Source organism: Sciurus carolinensis, unplaced genomic scaffold (assembly GCF_902686445.1).
Source record: "Sciurus carolinensis unplaced genomic scaffold, mSciCar1.2, whole genome shotgun sequence".
In the NCBI taxonomy this organism is placed as follows: domain Eukaryota; kingdom Metazoa; phylum Chordata; class Mammalia; order Rodentia; family Sciuridae; genus Sciurus; species Sciurus carolinensis.
Window position 1 is genome coordinate 349,544 of NW_025920240.1, and position 24,099 is coordinate 373,642.

Consider the following 24,099-nt stretch of genomic DNA (forward strand, 5'->3'; position numbering starts at 1 on the left):
ATAAGATGCAAGAAAAATTTCAATTTGGTTGTATTTATTGAGCTTGCTTTCATGCTGAAAATATGGTCTATTTTAGAGAAAATTCTGTATGGTGAAAAAAAGAATGTGTTCTCTACACCTGTTTAATGAAACAGTCTGAGATGTTAAATCCATTCGATCTATACTGTAATTCAAATTTTTCGCAGTTGATTTTGGAGGCAGGGCAATTCTGGAAGATCTATCTCTTGGTAACATGAAGGTAGAGAAATCACCCACCATTATTAATTGAGGCTGTTCTCTCCCTGTAAGTCCTGTAATATGTTTTATAAAGTTGGATTCTATGACATTGGTACATCTATATTTACAACCATTACATCTTCTTGAGATGGATTATTCCTTTTTTTCAGAGTATAAGAACTTACTTTGTCTCATGACTGATTTGAGGTCAGTTTTGTTGGATGCAAGTCTCATTACTCTTTCTTACTTTAGGTTTCCATTTGATGGGAATTGCATTCTCCATCCTTTCATTTTCAGTTTATGAATGAATGCTTTTGGTAGTAAGGTGGAATTCTTGCAAGTAGTAAGCAGATGGACTTTTTTGAAAATTCTATTAGGTATTCTTTGTCTTTTAATTAGAGAATTCACATCATTTTCATTAAGGGTTATATTGAAAATATATTGAAAGAAACATACTAGTTCATGTCATCATTAGTTTTCTTTTGGTTGTTTTGAAAATTTTGTGTTCATTTCTTTCTTATTTATCTTAATATTTTTTGTTCATTTACTGACACAATCATGTTTGATTTTTTACTTGTTCCTCTTTTGCTTAACTCCCCTTCTGGTGAGATCTATTCTGTCTTATTCTTTTCTGGTTGTGCTGTGTGGTTCCCCATCTGAGTGTAGAATTATGTATGGTTTAGTAGAAATGAATTCTTTTAATTCATGCTTACTTTGGAAAGCCTATCTCTTCTTTGATTCTGAAGGATAAGTTTGCTGGATATAATAAATTAGCTTGGAAGTTTTGTCCTTCCTGTTCTTGAAATCTATCAGTTCATGCCCTCCTGGCCTATAGAGTTTTGTTTAGAAATCTGCTATTATTCAGATGGATTTTCCTTTATAAATTATTTGGTGCTTCTCTCTTGCAGTTTTTAATAGTCCTCCTTCTGTATTTTTAGCATTTTAACTATAATGTTCATGGAGAGGTTCTATTCTGGTCATTTCTACTCAGTGCTCCATTATCATTTCAAGATTGAGAAATTTTCTTGTTACTTCACTGAATATGTTTTACATGCCTTTAACTTATATCTCTATTGCTTCCTCTAGAACCATGAGTCTCTTTTTTATGCCTTTTTTTTTTTTGTGGTACTGGGGATTGAACCCAGGGCCTTATGCTTGCAAGGCAAGCACTCTACCAATGAGTTATATCTCCAACCCTGAGTCTTTTTTTTTTTTTTTTTTGGTTTAAACTAATTTTTTTATTAGCTCTAATTTGTTGTACATGAAAGTAAAATACATTTATACATTTTGATAGATCATACATAAATGGAGGTAATCTCAGTTTTCTGATTGAATATATTGCAGGATCACATCAGTCATGCAGTCATACATGCATATGAGGTAATAATGTCTGTTTCACTCCACTATCATTCCTTCCCCCATACCCCTTCCACTCCCTTCACTCCCCTCTACCTAATATAGAGTAACTATTCTTCCCTATCCCTTCCTTCTTCTTGTGAATTAGCTTCTGCATATCAGAGAAAATATTTAGCCTTTGGTTCTTTTTTTTTGGCTTATTTTACTTAGCATGATATTTTCCAGCTCCATCCATTTACCAGCAAATGCTATATGAGTCTTAAGTTTGATCTTTTTAATGTTGTTCCAAAGTTTTTATATGAACATACTGTTTATAGTTTCTTGGTAACACTTCCTTTTTAATAAGTTTGAATGTTCTAGTTCATCCACCCTGTGTTCAAACTCTGAAAATTTGTTTTCTGCTTGGTCTAGTCTATTGGTGAGACTTGAAACTGGGGTTTTTATCTTGATTCATAGAGTTTTTTATTTCCAGAATTTCTGTTTTTTTCCCAGAATCTCTCTTTGTTAAATTGCTGTTTCATATTGCATTGTATTCTATAATTTATTCATCTGCTTATTTGTATCCTCTTTGAATTTGTTTAATTATTTTTTAAAATACTTTTAATTATAGATGGACACAATACCTTTATTTTATTTATTTATCTTTCTTTGGTACTGAGGATTGAACCCAGTGTCTCACATGTGTGAGGCAAGCATTCTACCACTGAGCTCTGTACAACACCAACCCTCATTTGATTATTTTAATAATCAGTTTTTAAACTTCTTTGTTCCAGTATTATATATCCATTGGTACTTATGGATTTGTTTCCTGGGAAGTTATGAACTTTGGGAGTCATGTTGCTTTGTTTCATGTTTTTGTGTTTCTGTCTTGAGACTTTCACATTTGTTGAACTAGTGATCTCTTCCAGTATCACGTGAGGGTCCTATTAGTGAGTAAACTTCTTTTTACATTGTGTCATGGGATATAGGCATTTTTGTGTAGTGTTAAGATTCATTGCAAATGAAGTTTATGCTGTAGTTTCCCTGAAGTTCCTTAGACTGTGTTTGGTGGATTTTGACTCTGAGCACTTTGTCAGAATCTGATGGATTTGCTTCCTTTGTAGGCCTTCTGTGAGTTTGATATAGACAGTGGAATATACAAAGTATACTTTACATGGATATTTCTCTTAGTACTGTACAGTGTAAGAGGACTTAGGTGCAGCCAGTGCTAGGGCCCCTTAAGAGTGGCATAGTAACAAGAGTCATGTTATTTCTCTGTTGTTTCTCAGGGGCTGTAGTAGTCTTCAGTCCACCCCTGTCATCTATGCATACTTGCAGCCAGGTTGTCTGCTGGGTGGTTTTCTCCACCCTATTTTTATGTTGAAGGATCCATCAAGGTTTTAGGAAGACTCAGTCCTGGATAGACTATGGTACAATATCTCTCAGTTGGGTCAGGGATAAAGCTCAGTGTCATAACATCCACCATGTTCTAGGTGCTGGACTTAATCCATAGTTCTAGTTTGAGAGGAGAAAATGACCACCAGTAACAACAAACAAATTGAAATCAAATCAGGTCAACATAAAATAGAAACATAAAAAAAGAACCTCTACAACCCCAATAACCAGAGAGAAGAAAGGGGTACTCATAATATAGAATAGGTTAAAAATTAGACCTTAATGAAAGTAAAATTAATATTGAAATAGCTGGGCACATTGACTCACACCTATAATCCCATCTACTCTGGAGGCTGAGGCAGGACTCTTTCAAGTTTGATATTAGCCTGGGTGTTTAATGATATTCCATTTTTCTTTGTTTCTTTGTTGTTTGTTTGTTTCTTTCTTTCTTTCTTTCTTCCTTGCTGTACATTGACAAAATGCCTTTATTTTATTTATTTATTTTATGTGGTGCTAAAGATCAAACTCAGTGCCTCACACATGCTAGGCAAGCTCTCTGCCACTTAGCTACAGTCCCAGCCCAGATACTCTGTCTTAAAAGTAAAAAATGAAAGACTTGTAGTTCAGTGGAAGAGCAACATTTGGTTTGATCTTCAGAACTGTGCAAAAAAAAGTACTTGATAAAATTTTAAAGGGAGGAAACAGAAGAAAGAAGAAAAGTGAAAAGACAGAAAAGGAAATAAAAATGAGAAAGTAGAGATAAGAGCAAAACTACAATTAAATAATTAAAACATTTAATAAAGTTGGATAAAAGTATTTAAAAATGGAAACAAAACAGTAAAGAACAAAATTAAAATGAAAAGAAAACCAAAGAATATTATATTCCTCCATGCCAAGATATTTAAGATGGAGACGCTTCTTTCCAAGACCTCAAATTTTTGTCATTTGCCTGGTATAGGGATGTTGTGGGTGCTGGTGGCAGTATGATGTGTTCCTTTTCAGCTCCAGCTCAAGCAGGCCAAACCAGTTAGGGCAGTGTGTGGACTGAGCTCAGCCTTCCCTTGCCCACCAGCCTAGACTAAGGCAAAGTTACCTACAGCAGGGCTAAATTTATGCCCAGGTCTCTGATTTGGCATCAAGAATGGGGTTGCAGTGACAGTTGTAGCCATCCCCCAGCCTCTCAGTCTCCATGCCTGTGAATCAGTCTGGTTTGCTCACCCATGGTCCCAAGATCTTCAGTATGTACACTTGGGCATGTGACAAATATCCAAACTGTAGTGGTTTGTTGTTTGCCTTGAGTGTGGAAGACCGAATCAGGGGAATCTGCACTGGGGTAGGGAGCCTCTTGAATGAACAGATTTACCAGTTGAAACTATGGTCCTCCTGGACCCAGCCCTCTTGTAAGTTCACTCACAGCTGCTGTCCCTCCTTTTCAAGAGATTCAATCATACATTTTATGTAGAAGTGTCTTGTTGCTTCTCTCTGCCTCATAGACCATATTTATCATTGCCTAGAATCCTCAGCAGTCAATTCTGGGGCCCAAACTAACTCTCAGAGTAGACACCTGCTGGAACAGAGAAGAAGAGAGGACATTGGATCTTGGAGTTATAAAAAATGCAGGGGTTTCAGATCTCCCATGCAAAAAATTCAGACATTTGCACCCATCTTTAGATGGCTCCTCAGGACATTGATGAACTTCTTGCAATGTTCAGGGAATCTCTTCTCTCTTGATAGCTTGCTATGTAGATTCTGAGCTTCTTTTTAGTATAAAGCACCATATTTTGGGTTTTGCCTGATCACTGGCTCCCTGTGTTCACACTCCGGTACTTTTCTATAGCCCCTACATGAACATGCAGCTACACAGCTTCCATTTTGGTTCAGTCACATAAAGCAGTAGGTAAGCCTTGACTGTCTCTAACCTACCATATTCAGGAGTTCTTGATTTCTGTTTTCTCTAAAATTGCATTTAGGTGACATACAAATAAGATAGCATTTGGTGGATGGAGTCTTATTGTAGGAGGATAGGATTAGATAATTAGTATGTAATGTTAGTATATCTTTTTATTGACAGATAATTTAGATATCCACTTCTCTACAGATAAAGTTGGTTACTTGAAATGTTATCCTGATGAAAGAAAACTTTGTACAACACCTTTTTGCAGTTCATTCAAGCACTTAAATGTGAATTGCTTAAGTATTCTGAATTATTACTGTTATTTTTCACTCAGTAATTCAAGAAACTGATAAAGGGAAAAGGGCAAATTGTTCTTGTGTTTGCTTTTCCCTTGAGTAGATGAATAAGCAGTCTGGGGCACACTGAATAGTTGAAGAGACTAATTTATTAATTTTTGCTGAGAATTTCTTAATAAAGCATAGACAACTTGTGTTTAATGGCAAAATGGAAAGGTAAATTATTTGCCTAATTTAAGAGATAAAAATTACTTATGTGTGTATTCATCCACACAGAAAATGAAAAATGTTCTCTTTTCTTTAAAAAAGGAACTCAGAAAAAAACTGCAGTATAGGATTTTGGGGTGGTGACATTCAAGTCAGTGTCTATTGAAGATCCAATAATATTAAGCACTGTACATGAAGTAGTTAGGAGAACCATTGAAGGGGATGTAGTAACCAAAAATGTATCATCCAATACTGTGCTAAACAGGGTTACAGTTTTATAAAGGAGATAATGGTGAAATGAGTGTGCAATTGAATATTTAATGATAACAGTTTGTAGGTAGAAGAAATACAGTAGGTATCAAGAAGAAAAAACATTTTGAAATAATGTAAAACTATAAATATGTGTGCATAAACAAAATAAAAAGTTGAAATAAACAATTGTGCTTAAATATCTCTATATTATTAACATAACTCTATTTGGAAGGTTGAATATTTTAAATAAATTGCCTCATTTTCTCCTTAAATCAGTTGATTCACATAAAGCACTGTGAACATTGCTGGATACATAGTAAAATACTCAAATATTAACTGTTTTCATTATTGATAGTACTTTTTTATTTGTCATTCACAAAATAATCAATTCAAGATCAGGACATGAGGTAGATTGAATGTAGAATAAGAAAGGTAGAAAATAATATAATAATTATAGCTTCATAGAAATTATGGTCTTGTGTTTAACTGATATTTTAGTCATTTTATGTTTATATAAGTGACATGGGTATAATTCCAAGTTCTAATTTGAAGGTTTTGGATTATGAAGGTTTTCACATCATTGGACCTTTTTCACAGTTCCTGTCTATAATCTATCTAGAAGTACCCTGTCCAGCACAGTGGCTACAGACCACAAGTAGCTATTGAGAACTTGAAATGTGGCTGGTCTGAATTGAGATACTGTAAGTCTAAAATACACATTGGGAGGACTGTATAGAGGGAAAAGAGGGGTGGGAGGGGTGGGGGGAAGGGAAAAAATAACAGAATGAATCAAACAACATCACCCTATGTAAATTTATAATTACACAAATGGTATGCCTTGACTCCACGTACAAATAGAGAAACAACGTATATCCCATTTGTTTACAGTAAAAAAAGCAAAAAAATAAAATAAAATAAAATATAAATTCGATCTGAAAGATTTAGCATGGATAAAAGAAAGTAAAATATCTTCTTAATAATTTTTATATTGATTTATTTTGAAGTGGTAACATTGTAGTTAAACCAAATTAAACAGAATATATTGTTAAAATTTGCCTCTTTCTTTGTTTTTAGTGTTCTGCTAGAAATGGTTAAATGACCTATGTGTCTTGCATTGTACTTCTTTTGAACAGTGCTGCTCTAGAAATTTCTAGTCTAAGATGATCTTTTAAGAGAAACCTGGTATTCTAGTTTCATTTCAGTCTTTACTAGTCATGTCACTGTCAGTTACTTCACTTAACTAGAGTTCAGTTTCATCAGGGTAAACTTTATTTCTTTACCTAAAATAGATAATAATGCTGTATCTCTCTCACTGAATTATTGGTGGTTAGCAGAAAGAATTTAGCAGTTCTAGAACATTCTACATATATATGTCATTTCTAATAAGGTCAATGTAATGACTAGAAAAGGTCGAAGGATGCTTAGTGGGTCATCAAAATGAATAATGGTTCATTTAACTTTTTTGTATTTTACATGTTTATTTTTGCATTTAAAAAATGTTTGCTTTTCATATTTTTTCTCATTTGTTATGCTGTTAATATTTATATAGAAATTTTATTCTTTTCAAATACTATAGTAAACTTCCAGGTTTCTGTGATAGACTTTTTTTTAAAACCTAGATGATGAACTGGATTTTTTTCATGATTTCAAGAATCAGCAAACAGAAGAAGTGATTGAGAATGATCATAGAGTTAGTACCTCCAAAATAACCAGTCTTTTAAAAAAATGGAAAATGTAATATATATATACATATATTTATATGTGTGTGTGTGTGTGTGTGTGTGTGTGTGTATTTGTATGTATTTTTCATTTAAATAGTAATTTTGGGGCTGGGGCTGGGGCTCAATGGCAGAATGCTTGCCTAGCATGTGTGAGGCACTGGGTTTGTTCCTTAGCACTACATAAAAATAAAATAAAATAAAGGTATTTTATCCATCTACAGGTACAAAATAATTTTTAAATAGTAACATTTTAGCACACATAAAACTTGCCTCTTAATAACACTTGTCCTTAGGAGTATTTCTGTTTTCTGGGTATTTCTATGTTCTGAATTTTTGTGAACCATGAGATGATTACTGTGCTTGTTATTAACTAGAGAAGAGAAAAGTGAACTTCATTATTTTCCAGTTGTATGCCTGTGCTTTCAAAACTTCTCAAGATAAGTTAGTAACAATACTTCTGTGATGCCTTCAATTCTTTTTCATGTCAGTGTTTGTTAGAAAGTGAGGAAATGATTGTGGTAGTGTTTTCCTAACCCTAATATTTTGAGAGAATAGTACAGATTACTTATAGTATGGCTTCCTTGACACTGAACTAGTAGCAACTCTCTGTGTACCTGTCTTCCTTTCATATGTTTGTCAGTATTTCATGCAAACAGGCAACCAGTGATGAAGCCTTTTGCCTTTTGGCTATAAGGATTCCAGCACTGTTGTTGATTATCTTTTTTCCTGCAAATAGGTTGTCTGCCCACAATAAATACTCATTTTCCCCTTTCTCCCATATCCTTCATCCCCTTTGTCATATGGATCTCAGTGTTTGAAGACAATGAAGATTCCTTCAGCTTGGACTTAGTCTTCCCACTAAAAATATAGGTTAAACTATTTTAAAAGCTAAATGTATGTGAAAAATGACCAAAAATGTAAGGAGTGCTCAGACCAGAAATTGGTGAGGTGGAAACTTGGAGAGGCAAGCAAAATACTGAACTGGTGTTACTTTTAGTTTATTCACTGAACTGATTGATGTGAAACATTTCTTTCTTAAAAATTAATTCAGGTTCTGTCTAGGATGCTGGGCTCCTTTAAGCTAATGCAAGTTAAAACCACTGCTAGAGAGCATTTTATGCTCTAATTATTAGAAGAAAATGAATTCTGATGGTATAGTGTTGGCAGGGACCTGAACTAAAAGCAACTTACTTATCCACTGCCTTTGGGAGTAAATTAATGTAACCACTTTGGAAGAAAAGAGCATCAATAGTAAAGTTGAACCTGTGCATATAGCATAGTACATGTATGCTACAGTCATATGCCCCAGAAAACTCTTGAACTTGTGTATCAGATGCATGACTGTGTAGCATCTGTATAGCCAAAGCAGCTCAAATACCTCTCTGTGGGAGAAAGTTTTCATGTATTTATTAAATAGGATAAAGTAGTGAAAGTTTTTGAGCCCATCATTCTGAAATCATCATGGGTAGATTTCAGAGAACTTATTACTACTTAAATAAGGAGGTTATAGAAATTATTATAGACATATAGTTGAAATTGGGAAAAGCAAACAAGAATTGTGTGTGTGGGTATGTGTTAAAATTGCTTTAATATTCTTTTACTTTGGACAACTTTTGTTACAAATATTAACTCATTAATTTTTTAAATTAATGGGTTTCACTGACTTTTCCATACATGCATATATCATGTTTTAATTGTGTGCATCCTCCCAACTACTTTCTCTTACCCTGCTCTTTCTATCACTGCCTGCTTTTTCTTCTCCTTCCCTAAAATACCTTCTCTACTTCATTTTATCTTTTTTCCTAACAGTTTCCATGTATGAGGGAAAACATGTGACACTTGTCTTTCTGAGTTTGGCTTATTTCACTTAACATGAGAAACACCAGTACCATCTGCTTTCCTGCAAATGACATGTTTTTTCTTTTCTATGACTGAATAATATTCCATATGTGTATATGTCTTATTTTCTTTACCTATACATCTATTGACAGCACCTAGGGTGATTCCTTAAGTTGGTTCTTGTTAGTAATGCCACAATAAAAATAGGTATGCAAATATCTTTTTTGCATGCTGACGTCATTTTCTCCAGAAATATAGCCAGGAATGGTATATAGTTTCATCATATGGTAATTCTGTTTTTAATTTTTTGAGGAACCTGCTTGTTGTTTTCCATTATGGTTGTACTAATTTACATTCACACCAACAATACGTAAGTGTTCCTTTTTTGCATCCTTGTCAGCATTTGTTAGTTTTGGTTTTCTGACTATCTGTTTTGAGTAGGTGGAGTGGAATCTCAGTGTAGTATTTATTTGCATTTCCCTGATAGCCAAATATGTTGAGAACTTTTTCAGATATTTATTGGCCATTTGTACTTGCTTTTGAAAAGTGTCTGTGCAGGCTCTTTGCCCATTTTTTGGTTGGATTACTTGCTCTTTTGTTGATAACTTTTTTGTGTATATAATTCTGAATGTTAATATTCTGTCAGATGAATAGTTGGCAAATACTTTCTATCATTCTGTAGAATCTCTCCTAACTCTCTTCTTTCTTTTGCTGTGTGGAAGCTTTAAAATTTTGTGTAATCCCATTTGTCAATTCTTGCTACCATTTCCTGAACTATTAGGATTCATTTTTAGTTCATTCATGTATAGGCTGAGACATAGTGGTCTAATTTCAATTGTCTACATTTGAATATTCAATTTTCCCAGTACCATTTGTTGAAGAGCCTATCTTCTTTCCAATGTGTTTTTGACTACTTTGTTGAGAATCAGATAACTATAGAGGCTATGAGTTTATTTTTGAGTCCTCTAATTCCATTGTTTTTTGTATTTTTTAAGTTAATACCATGATATTTTTGTTACCATCAAAATGCATTGTAGCATATTTGAAATCAGGAATCATGCTGTCTCTAGGCTTGCTCTATAATTTTTCCTCAGGATTGCTTTGGCAACTTTGGGTCTTTATGCTTTCTTCTGAATTTTAGAATTTTCCCCCTATTTCTGTGAAGAATGTTATTGGTATTTTGATGGGAATTGCCTTGAAATTGTAGATTGCCTTTTGATAGTTTGGCCATTTTAACAATGTTAATTCTCCTAGTATTTGAACGTGGGATGTCTTTTCATCTTTATCTTTTAGTGTCTTCAGTTTCTTAAGCATTTTATAATTTTTACTGTAGAGGTTTTTATTGACTCATAAATAAGGACTTTTTAGATATAAGTGATAGAAATTAAAAAGAAAAATAGGGAATAATTAACATTGCATTTGGACTTGTTAGTTTAGTTACAGAGAAGGGAATGTGTTAAGCTCCTGAAGTAATATTCCATTTCATACTCTAGGCAGTTAATACATATTGTTCTCATGAATTTTAAAATAATTAAATCTGAAATAATTTCATACTTAGAGAAAGTTGCATGAAGGATTCCTGTATACTTTTAACCCAAAATTTCTAGATGTTAACATTTTACTGTGTTTGTTATAACATTCTTTCTTTCTTTTCTGAAATTTTTCACAATACAGTAATTTTATACTTAAAATAATTTTTCTTGAAGATTATTCTGAGACTATTTGGAGCTATAATAAAGTTTAAAATAAAATTTTATTTACTTTGCATTTGACCTGCCAACAGATAGGGCCTCATCAAGACCTCAGACTGAATGTTGCAATGTCAGTGACTCTTCTTTGATAAGTGTCAGCTGTTCAAATCCAAAATGTCAAACAAGCAGACTTTACTCCACATCAGATAAATCATGTATATGATGAGTTATTTCAAATACATCTGAAACTGCAGGTAAGATATAAATACTGATTTGAGAATTCAGAAATATTTATATTCTAGGCACTAAGTATTTGCAAAATTTGAATACAATTTTAATTAGTATAGATAATTGGGTTAAGGGAAGGTCAGAAGGGAACAAACTCAATTTGTAGGAACCGTTCAGTGAGAAAATATAGAGAATGAAAGAAAAATATTGATAGTAGTGATTTTTTCTGTGGGCATGTGTCTTAGTCTTCAGATTATCCTATGTTCTAAGTTTATCCTCATCCCATCCCATTATTCACAAACAAATCTGCAGGTAAAGTGTGCTTTTTGAACTAGGTGTTTGAGATTCATTGTTTTAAGTATTACATAGTAAGAAGTTTCCTTGCCAACTCTAACTAAAATGTATTTTTGAACCTTCTTGCAGTTTATCTTTTCTTTGGTACTTGTTTCTAAAGGGTGTAATTTATATATTTATCACATTTCTACTAGGAGTACAGAAAGAAACACATGTAATAGTTTCTGTTTGCTATTGTTTTCATTGGAAACAATTTATACACTTGAAATATCCCAAATATTTTAAAAACCAGTAGTTCATTTTGTTAAATTAATTCATCTTGTAATAATGTAGCATTTCAGAAAAAAGTTTTTCTTAATCTGAATAACTAGGAAAAAAATTAGAGAAAGACAAAATCTAGTCCTTGACCCAGAGGTACAATTTAGAGAGGAGAACAATGGAAAGGTCAATCCGGGTACAAGGAATTAAGAGATGAGAGTTGTTTGGAAAGGAGTGATTGTCATATTGTGAATTTAGCTTCCTGTCTGGGAAATAAAATAGTGAAAACTGAGGCTAGCTGTTTTATAGTTTTTTTTAATCAAAGAAGTGACAGTAGAAAGACTTTTGATAATACTCTATACAATGAAAAAGAAGGAAGGTTGCAAGGATAGATCATCTGTAGTAAACAATAAAGAAAAATATTTTTTAAAAAGTAAAGTACAAGGGATTAATCTGATTTCTTTAATCTTTAGACTGACTTTAAAATTTGCTTTGTAGTGTTAAGAGTCGTTAAGCATGTACTTTTTATGCTTTTACTATTAAAAAGGAGTTTTTTGACAAAAGTTTAATAGGAACATATACATGATCCAATTTTTATGCCATGGTAGAATAGGCACCAAACAGGCACCTTTAGAGAGGGTACATGGATTTCTCTGAACAGTCATTATTCATACTCATTCAAGGTTTCTAACTTGACAGTATTTTTCCTCAAGTTGTCACCATTTCATTCTTGTTCTTTTACCCACTAATTGTCATCTCCCCACATTCATCCCAATATTTAAGGGGCCACATTCCTGCATTAGTTCTTGATCCTGTCTGTCACCATTTAATTTCAGTGATAATTTCCTGACTATACATTTTTTCAGCTTGATGTCTATTCAACAGACTCAGAAATGCTTTGAAGTGGAATTGGTGGCCTCCAAGCATATACATTTTTGTTACACTATTGATTTAATGTATTCAGTAAATATTTAAGTACCTATTAATATGCATTTGTGTCGAATAAAATATATATACCTGTTGCTACATGTAGCTTATTATAAGCAGTCATAAGTACCCATATAATTATAATTTTATAAACTTAAATGAAGGAATAATAGATGTATACTGTAAGTACCTGATGAGAGAGATTTTGATTGAGATTGGAGGAGATTGAGGTAAGATTTTTCTGAGAATTAACATTTAATTTAAATCCTGAAAAATGAGTAAATGTTAGCCCAGTGAAAGATTTAGATTCTACACTGAGATATTCCAGTATGAGAAGTTCCTGAGGCATGGTACGTTAACATATTTATTCAAAGAAAATGTAGTAGGTAGCTCTGAAGATTTTTAAAGCATGAAAGTTGCAAAATCTAATGAGTGTTTACTTAAATGTCTTAGAGAGGGACAGGGGTATAAATTGAGATACCAGAGAGCATTCTACTGCAGAATCCCAGGTAAAAAGTAAGGGTGACTTGGACTGAGTTGGTAGCAGAAGAGTAGAATAAAGTTTATTGTAGAGGTAAAATATTCTGGACTTGGCATGATGAATTCAATAAAGAATAGGAAGATTAAAGTAAGTAAGTTTATTCTCACATTTCTAGTTTTGCACATTGTGGAGAAAGAATGGATTTCAGGAAGAAGAGCAATATTTCTGTTTGATATGAGTCAGGTTTGGTAGTAAAACACATTAACCTGGCTATTAGAAAGTAGATAGTGGGTGATTATCTAATTTGGGAGTCATCTATGTGCTACTGTTTTATCACTGTTACAAAATACCAGAGATAATCAACTTATAAAGGGAAAAAGTTTATTTTGGCTCATAGTTTTAGAGATTTCAGTTCATGATTGATTGGCTTCATTGCTTTGGGTTGGTAGCAAGACAGTATATTTGGCAGGAACATGGGACAAAAAACCCTGTTCATCTCATGGCCAGGAATCAAAGGACAGAGGCATCAGGTTCCCACTCTCCCCTTCAGTGACACATACCCAGTGATCTAAAGATCTTTCTTTAGGACCCAGCTTATAAAGATTCCACAACCTCCCACTTAGTGTCATTCTGTGGACCATGCCTTTAATACATGGGCCTTTGGGGGACAGTCAGCATCCAAATGTTAGTGTTTAACATTGTCATCGGTGTGAGAGGTTAGAGAAGTTGGTTTGAAATAATGTTACTAGTCTGAAGTATCTTGTATTAGACTGGGCACCTCAAGGATACAGAAAAGTGGTTGAATTCTGGAGATATTTAAAAGGTGGGTTACATAGGACATAGAGATTATTTGGATGTAGGAGATAGGCTAGAAGTTTTATCAAAGGCAAAATGCAAGTTTAATTTTTGGACAGTTGGATAAATCATGCTGCTTTTTGCATATATAGAAAACTGGAGGAAGACATTAGTTTATTCCTTTTTAATTCATAACTTAAAAATTAATTTTTAGTGTCTAGTTAAATTAATTTTTATTATATTCACAGAGTTGTACTATTGTCACTGTAAATTATTTTAGAATATTTCATTATCCCAAAAAGAAACCCCAACACATTAGAGGTTATTCTTCATGTTCTCCAAATTCCCCTCAGCCCTAGGCAACCACTAATCTACTTTCTGTTTCTGTATGTTTGTCTATTCTGAACCGTTCATAATACTGGAATCATATAATATGTGATATTTTAAAATAACTGACTTCTTAGCATGCTAATTTTAAGGTTAATTCATATTATACCATGTATCAGCCCATGCTTTTTATTCTTTTCCTTTTAGTACTGGGGGATTGAACCCAGAGGAGTTACATCACTGAGCTACATTCCCAACTTGTTTATTTTTACTTCAAGGCAAGTTCTTGCAAAATTACCAGGTTGACTTTAAATTTACAATCCTTCTTCCTCAACTTTCTTAGTGGCTATAACTACGTGTATGCTCCCTGGTGCCTGGCTAGCACATGCTTTTTATTACTAAGTAATATTCCATTATATAGTTATATCCCATTTCTTATTTTACTCTTTAATTTCTGGACATTTGTGTTTATTTCCACTATTTGGCTATCATGAGTAATGCTGCTATGAACATTTGCATTTACATTTTGTGTGGACATGTACTCCATTTCTTTTGGGTGTATATCTACAGTGAAATGGCTAAGTCATAGATTAACTGTGTTTAACTTCTTTGAGGAACTTGCAGACTGTTTTACATTTCCACTAGGCAGTATACAAGACTTCAAATTTCCCCACATCTTTTCCATCAGTTATTTTTCTGTTTTTGAGAAACACATCCTTTATGTTTTCTGGGTCTTTTGTGGCTTTGTTTTGTATGTTTCTGTGATGTCTAGCTGAATTCAGATTTGGAAATGTTTATTTTGTGCTACCTGAAAGTATATAGGTAGAGATGTTAAATAAGCTGTTTAGACTTGAGTTTGGCACTTGAGACAATCAAATGAACAGTTGCAGGTTGGGAACATATGGTAATTTTAGCCATTGAATGGATATAATCAAGCAGAGAATGTAAAGAATGAGAAGAAAAGTAACTTAAACCCAAATCCTGAGCAACCATAGTAGTTACAGGATGGTGGAGACATGGAGCCTACAAAGGGGACTGAGAATTAATGACTAGTGAAGGTGGTAGAAAACCAGGAGGACATGATATCATGTAAGCCATTGGAAGTATTTTAAGTTGAAGGAAAGAGATAGTCATATAACATGCTGCTGAGAGATTCAGTAAAATAAGAACTGAGAAGTTATCTTTAAATTTCATAAGAGGTAAGTCATTTTAGTAGGGCAGTGTGGGCTGAAGCCAGATTAAATTCAATTGAGGAATGACTTGGAGGTAAAGAAGTTTCAGCAAATGTAGAAAATGTTTTAGGAGGTTTGGTTGGGGAGGTAATATGGGAAAGAGAAAATATTTTATTTCAGATGTGAAAAGAGAGATTGAAAATGTTTAGAGATAATCAGAGCAGTCTTCACAAAGGGACTTAAGGCAATAAAATCCTGAAGCTATCTGTGTACAAAAGAGAAGGGCATGAAACTGATGTTCCCTTCTGTGGTCTTCCCTATGAATTTACCAGGCCATCCACAGACAATGTTCAAGGTGTTGTGTTTAAAATTAGGAAAGAGTAAAAAGGTTTGAAATAGATATGTGGAGAACAGAATTAAGAGATGACCATGAAAATGTAGCAAGTTTTATGAATAGCATTGATAACTTAATAGAGGATTGAGACCATGAACAACAACAAAAAAAATCACTTTACATGGTGTGTGGATTTTCTCTGATGGTTTTTAATCAGTGTTATCCTCAGGACAGGGAAGATGGTAAGTGTGTTAACCCAGGCCTGGAGTCTTTCAGCCCTTGGTGATAGAAGAACAACAAAGTAAGGGAGTGGAGGATATAGGTAAAATAATGGACCATGTGTAGCAACTACTGTAATCCCTGTTTTATGTACCAATGCATTTTCAAAAACCACTTGGTTAAACCACAGTGTCAGTGGATAAAAATGTAATTTGCAGATTTTGTGAATGTTCTGTTTCGAAGTCATTCATATCTGGTATTTTTATCAGTGTTAAACTGCAGCATAACAGAATTTTGCTGAAGAACTTCAAAAGCAAGAATGTTTTTTACTTGAAAGAGAACAACTGCTTTTCAGACATGAAAATCCCTTAAATAAAATTAAAGGTGTTGAAGAAGAGGTTCTTAAAAGATTTCAAATTCTAAAGGAGGTACACATAAAGTCATAATTTTTAGAGTAATATAACATATTTTTTTCCTTGATTTGTGTAATAATTAACATTTTGTCACATTTTCTCATTTAACCTTCTCCCTCCTTTTCTCACACACACACACCCACACAGATCTACACACAACTTATTTTCTGAATCATTTGAAACTACCTTGAAAAATCAATATATAGTATCCCTAAATACTTAGGCATGTGTCTCTTAAGAATAAGTACATTCTGTATAGCATTATATATCATAAAATTAATGCTAATTGAAAAATAAAATTTAATATATAGTCCATATTCACTTTCCCATTTGGTCTCCAACATGACTTTTATTACTTTTTTTGTTTTGTTTTGTTGTTTTTAATCAAGGACCTACACAAACTCTATGCATTATCTTAGACTTCTTTGAATCTAACATAGTTAACCATTACTATTTTTATTGTTCATGGGACTTTTCTTTGGAGTCTAGGTCAGCAGTGTTGATGAATATATTGCATCCTAGATTTGCCTGAATGTTTCCTAACAATGATACTTGGATCAAATACTTTTGGCAAGAATTTTATATAGTTAGTACAATTTGGCAACTATTATACTAACTATAGTTAGTATAATTTATCTTTGCTTAATATTCATATGTACTATAATATCTCTTGGTGTCATATAGCTTATCTCTTATACACATAATTTACACAGTAAAATTCAATGTTGTGCATTTATATTAGTTTTGAAAAATGCTTTTAATTTTGTAATTGCCACCATCCTCACAATAAAATGTAATTCCAGCATTCAGAAAATTTTATTATATTCTTTTGAAATATTTCTTTTCCCATCCTTAGCCTTTAACAACCATGTGTCTATTTCCTGTCCCTAGTTCTGCATTTTCCAGAATATTCTGTAAATAAGTTCATTTCAAGCTTTTTCTTTAACTTGTGATTTTTAGCAGCAGCTCATTTATGATGTCAACTTGGCATCATTTTCTTTGACTTTATTCAACTTGTGGTTTATTATTTTTCTTGAATTTGTAAATTTATGTCTTTTGCCACATTTGGGAAATTTGCAGCAACTATTTCTTCAAATATTTTTTATGCTTCATTTCCCTTCTCTTCTCTGTGTCTCCAGACTCATATGTTAGTTCTTTTACTGTTAGCCAGAAGATTTCTGAAGCTATGTTCACTTTTCCTCATTATTTTTTTCTTTTGTGTTCTTTGGACTGGATAATTTCTATTAATATGTCTTTTAGTTCACTGTTTTCCTTTTTCATCTCCATGTTGCTATTGAACCTTGTTATGGTTTAAATATGAGGTGTCTCCTAAAAACTCATATCTGAGACAGTGTAAGAAAGTTTAGAGGTAAAATCATTGAGTTACAAAAACATTAACTTAATCAGCATGTTAATCCATTGATAGTTTTTAACTGGGTAGTAACTATAGACAGGTATGGTGTGGCTGGTGAAGAAACATAGTTGGGTTTGATCTTTCATTGCTTCCTGGTATCAGGTGCTGTGATGCTTTCCTCTGCCACTCCTTTCCACCATGATGTTCTGCCTCACCTCAGGTCCAGCAAAGAAGTCAGGCAACTATGGACTGAGACCTCTGAAACCAGGAGCCACAAACACATTTTGGCTCTGAAATTGTTCTTGTCAGGTCTTTTGATCACAGTTGTGAAATACCTGACTAAATCAAGCTCATTTAGTGATTATTTATTTCTGACATTTTGAAGTTCTAAAACTGCCAATTATTTTCTTTAATTTATTTGCTCATAACAATTTCTGTCTTTACATTTACTTTCACATTTACATTTACCTCATAGAATATGCTTAAAAATTGAGCATCTGGATCATATCAGGATTGGCATCTGTTGATTGTACTTTTTCTTGAAACCTCATTACATTTCTCAGGTCTTTGCATGTCCAGTGACATTTGGATTGTATTTGAAACATGTTGTATAGATTCTGTGCCTTTTAGAATCCTCTGGAGAATATTGTTTACTTAAAGCATTTATTCAGCCCAGTGACATTAAGGCCTTAGCTCTTCCTGGTCTTCTATAGGCTATGATTCTCATTTCAGTTTGTTTTTCAGAGCCTTTGCAGTTTTGCTTCATAATTGTCTTGTGCATATGCCACTTAGAGGATAGTTTGAGACTTGGCAACAGTTTAAAATCTTACTTCAGCACTACAAGCCTTTGGCCTGCTGTGCCTGTTTTGTCCTGTGTCTGGACAACTCAGAGATGAACCCAATTTGTACATCTTAATGTACACCAAATTGGGAGGATGCTTTGAGATTTCTTCTCCAATATTTTCCCCACAATCCAGATCACAAGGTCCCATCTTCCTGATTTCTTTGACTGTCTTTAGCTCAGAGCTCTTAGGAAAGTAGAAAGCTCTACTTCCATCCAGTTTTCCACCCTGGGGCAGAAGTTTGAGAGAAAAAGTAGAAACAAACCAATGAAACAGGAAACTTCACCCCTTTGACATTGTTTCTCCAAATTTTTAATCCCTCTTCTAATTTCTGACTCTTGTTTACTTTTCATAGTCATCAGTAGCTGCTATCTGCTATGTCTAGGGTTTTTAGTGGACATCAGTAGAAAAAACAGAGTGTAGTGGGTTTATTCTGGCATATCTTATTTGGATGTGAAAAAATTAGATAATGGAAATATTAAACTAGTTTTAAAGTAGCTACATATGACTGTATCCTCAGTTATTTAAGGGATCACTTAATATAGTAATAAAATTACATGAAAGTAATTTTTTTGGATATTTTTCATAGGGCTAAGGAAAAAATGTTTAAATTCACAGATCTCTCCATGCTAATTTTATTCTTGTTTCTCTCTTTAGATTTGTCTACTATTTTTATTAATTATAAACATAACTGCTTTATTTTAATCATATTTATATAATTACTTAGAAGGAAATTTATTTTCTTGATTTCCTGTAGATACTTGCTTGTTTTGATATTTTATGAATAAATGAAAGAATATTGTATCTTAAACCTAAAACATTTTATCCTATTTAAATTTAATTACAGGAAAGTTGATTGTTATCATTTCTGAAACTGATTCAGGAGAGAAATAGGGCTCAAAGAAAATATGTATTTAACATTGTTGAAGTGTAAAACTGACATAAAATTTTAGCTACTTTATGGTAACACACTAGGTAAAATTTACATGTTAATCTATAAAGCTAAGAATTGCCTGTTAGTCTCCTGAAAAAAATCACAAATGCTTTGTTGTTTTGTTATTCTTTGATATGAAAAAAATTTACATTGATGACTTTGGGTGAATTTCTCTTAGCAGAATAAAAAAATAGACTTATTTCTACTTAATTTATATGATAATATGTTTGGGTCTTTCACAAATGTTTTTGATATTTTACTGTTAATTTGGCTTATTTCACAATTTTTATAAATTATTTGCCACAATATTTATCTATGCTTAAATCCACTGATTAACATTTTTTGTGACTTAATGTGTTCTACTTTTAGTTAATATATGTTCAGTAGCATTAGTGATATGAGTTCCTTATCTGATTATTAGATTGTATTTTTTCCTTCTTAGCAACATGATGCAGAAGTTGAATACATAAGTGAAATTCTTAAGGAAAGGAATAATGAAAGCAAGAGACTAAGATCCTTTTGATGCATTGAAATAATTGAATGATAACTTAAGGAAAACAGGTAACATCTATTTTAATATATTTTAGTAATAAGACCTTCTAAAAATTATATTTTTATATAATGAATAAGTCAATATTAGAACATTTTGGCTAGAGAAAATTTTGATTGGATTTATGTTAATTTTATTTTGAAACACTTACAAATATAAATAAAATAATCTTAAACTGCTCTTGTATCCCTTTCTTCTTTATTTGAAAGCAAGTTATACACTTGAAAATTTAAATTTTTTCTTTATTCTTTATGACAGAAGTCTTCCTGTTTCCCAGATTAGTCTGAAATTCATGATCTGCTTGTCTCAGCCTTCTGAGTGAGCTGGGACTGCCACGGCATCCAACTCTAAAATTTTATTAAAATTTTGAATTTTTTTGTAGTTACTACATCACTAGATTAAAAATAAGTGAAAGAAAAAATCCTGATAAGCTGAAATAATTAAATTTTAGACACTGATTTCTGACTTTCAATCTTACTATTTAACTGTAATTACACACCTAATAGATGAGACACAGATGTAGGTAGGATTAGGGAGCAGGAACCTTTTCACAAAAAGACTTCAAATTGAAGCATTAAGTAAAGAAAGAATAGAAAATTTGAATGGACATATATGGGACATAGTTAAGTTTAACATATGAGAATTCCAGGAAGAGAAGTACAAGAGAATAGGGCAAAAGCTAAATATGATAGCCCAGAATTTTCCAAAACTGGTGAAAGATTCAAGAAACTGTTACTACTGACAAGGATAAATTTTAAAGAAATCATACATAGGCACACTACTTTAAAACTGCTGGAAACTTTAGATGTAGGTTAGAGGGGAAAGAATTAAAAAGCTGTAAAACCAAAGTTTGGCTTTTAAGGAAGAAATACCACTTACCTTAAACCTAGAATAAGAAGAGAGAAAATTTTCCTTAATTATAAAGCCAGCACAGCCTTCAATCTAAATCTTGACATTATAAGAAGGAAAGAAAATGGAACTAATCTCTTAAGAATATACACACAGACCTGGGGATATAACTCAGTTGGTAGAGTGCTTGCCTGGCAAGCACAAGGCCCTGGGTTTTTTAAATTAGCAAAGCTTAATCCAGTCATACAAAGAATAATACAGTTAAATGGTATTTAGTTCAAGAAAACATGGGTGTTTAACACTTGAAAATTAACATCTGATTAAAGGAGAAAAATCATATGATAATTTCAATTGATATGAAATTCAGCAACATCAAATGGTAATAGAAGGAAATTTCTTAAGTTCTCACACAGTGCCTACAAAAAATCCAACAACAAAATAATACCTAATGGTAAATTATTATTGAAATCTTGTTTTATGAAATGAGAATAAAATAAAGGTGGTTGCTGTTAACACTTTGTTGAACACTTTATGATGTTCTTGTTGAACCAGTAAAGGGAAGAAAGGATTGGAAAGAAAAAAAAATTAGTGATTCACAGATGATATGATTATATACTTACATACATTACATAGATATCCAAAGAAGTATATAGACAAACTCTGAAGGAATAAGCAAATTTATCAGACTCTAGAAGTAAGATTACCATATGAAAATCAAGTGTATTTCTATATGCCAACAGCAAGAATGAAATATTAAGTGCTATTTACTGAAAGGTCCCATATGTAGTATCATAAAAAAAGAATTGACTACCCAGGAATAAAGCTAAAGAAAGATGTGTAGGACATCTATCCTCAAAGCTACAAACAGTAAATTAAAAAATAAAACCTAATTTGAAGGGTATGTTATGTTCATTAATGAAAGACTCATTGTTGTATACATTTCAGTTCTTCCCTTTTATTAGATACATGTTATAATCTGGTTACTCATGGTATATAGTTGTTCAATATAAATTTTACTTGAAAAACATTTCTAATTACAATAAATGCCTTTAAGATGTTAGGGACCTTGCAAATTTTTCATAGAATGAAGGAAACTTTTCTGGACAGTACTAATGTTTTGGAGAACATGGTGATTTTTAGCTGTGACCTACTTAATCATGAATGCTGCCTCTGTTTTGCTACATTGTTTGGTTAAGTACACCAGATTGAGAAACTTTTTTTAATATGAAAAAGGTTTTAGTTTTATATTTGAAATATTTAGCTTTTTTCTCCCTAGTTAAATGAAGTAAGTGAAGAAAACAGGAAGACAAAACTTCAGGCAAAAAGAGTTCAAGCTCATCTCAAAAACTTACAGTAGATTGCTCCTCACAAAATAATTACATTTGGATTTGTTTACTTTTCATACACCATTCTTTAATATGTGGAGATGTACTATTGCAGAGGAAGTATGAATTTATGACATCAAGAGATTGAAAGAAGATTCCCATGCTGCTCATGAAATGAAAAGCATAAAACAAGAAAAGGTACCAGTTTCTAAAACTTCTAAGGTATGATGTGACTGAAAATTTCCTCAGAGAAAAATTTATTTTGTCCTCAAGTCTTTTTCTCTCATTTGGCAAGCATTCTTTTTGGTATTTTAGAGACAGATATCTCTAGAATATTGCTACTACATTTTTATTTGCAAAAACAAAATATTTTAGCAGTGTTTCAGGTACAGTAACTCAAATCATAAGATCTTATTGTTAATAATGACCTTATAATTTTGCATATCATGTTAATAGAATTTATAGTATAAAGACAGTAACTTTGTTGGAAAGAAGAAACTATGAATTCCTATAGTGAAATTTCTTTACCTTTGGAAACCTTCAGATTTTTTAGAGTCTCTTAGATATATGATGATTTATACTGTAGAGTTAAAGCCAATTTTACATTTCTGTCTTATCAAACTTGAATCAAGAACATTCATGAAAATTCCTTATTTTGTTAATAAAGTTCAGTTTTTTACCTTCATTTTTATGAGTTTCTTGCTTATCTTAGCCAGCGTTAATGTTTTCAATATTAGTTGGCTAGATTTGATTTGGAATTTTTTTACTTGTTTGGAGAAGCTCTGTCCTTAAAAAATATCTAAAATATGCTAAAAGCATATTAGGTGAATTATTCTATAACTTTGATGAGATTATAAATTGACATAATTGTTTGATTTAATTTTTCACATATAGGTATCACTTAATTGGCAGTATATAAACTTCTAATGGTCTTCATGGACTGAATTTCACACCATCATCTTAGCAAAGTAAAATATGAAGAATTTGATATGGATGGTGAAAAGCCATTACTCAAATCTTCTTCTCAGCAAAATGATATTAAATTGTGTAAAGTTTAATGATTAAATTTGAAATATATGGTTCAGTAGATTTGAATTGGATAAGGAAAAGCCTTGGATATCATATAAGTGAAAAATATTGAAAGTAGAATTGATAGAAAAATGACCATAGTAATAGTCACCTCAAAAAGTTTCATTTTGAACCCTATCAAACTAATTCACACTTATATTTTTCTGAATGTGATAGGAATTTATCTTTTCAAAAGTAGAGATTAGACATTAGTGGTGAAATAATTATATATTAGATTTATAAATATACAGTTGTGTGGATAATTATTCCTTTCCAAAATTTTAGAATTCAGAACCTACTAGAACCTACCTGGTCTTTGGTCATGAAGGGCTATAAAGATTTATTTTCAAGAGGATTCTAAAATCAAGGAGAAAGAACTCCTTTTTAATTAAATTCATTTTTATAGTAAAAATATGGGATACTTCTTGTTTCTCTGTACATGAAGTAGAGGCATACCATTTGTGTAATCATACATTTACCTAGGGTAATAATTTTTGATTCATTCTGATATTGTATTCTCCCCCCATCCATCCAACCCCTCTTATCCCTCTATAAAGTTCCTCCTTTCTCTATTCCTGCACCCTTCACACCCCCTATATGTGTCATCATCTGCTTATCAATGAGATCATTCATCCTTTAGTTATTTGAGATTTGCTTATCTCAATTAGCATATTCTCCAACATCCATTTGCCTGCAAATGCCATAATTTTATTATTCTTTATGGCTGAGAAACCACAGTTTCTTTATCCATTCATAAATTGAGGGGCATCTAGGTTGGTTCCACAATCTGGCTATTGTGAATTGAGCAGCTATGAACATTGTTGTGGCTGTATCTCTGTAGTATGCTGATTTTAAGTCCTTTGGGTATTGGCCGAGGAGTGGG

General features: G+C 32.5%; 1 pseudogene; it reads left to right on the forward strand.

The window, feature by feature from the left end:
* The window catches only part of LOC124975290 (coiled-coil domain-containing protein 138-like), a 101,118-nt pseudogene that overhangs the window by 6,192 nt on the left and 70,827 nt on the right, over positions 1-24,099 (forward strand).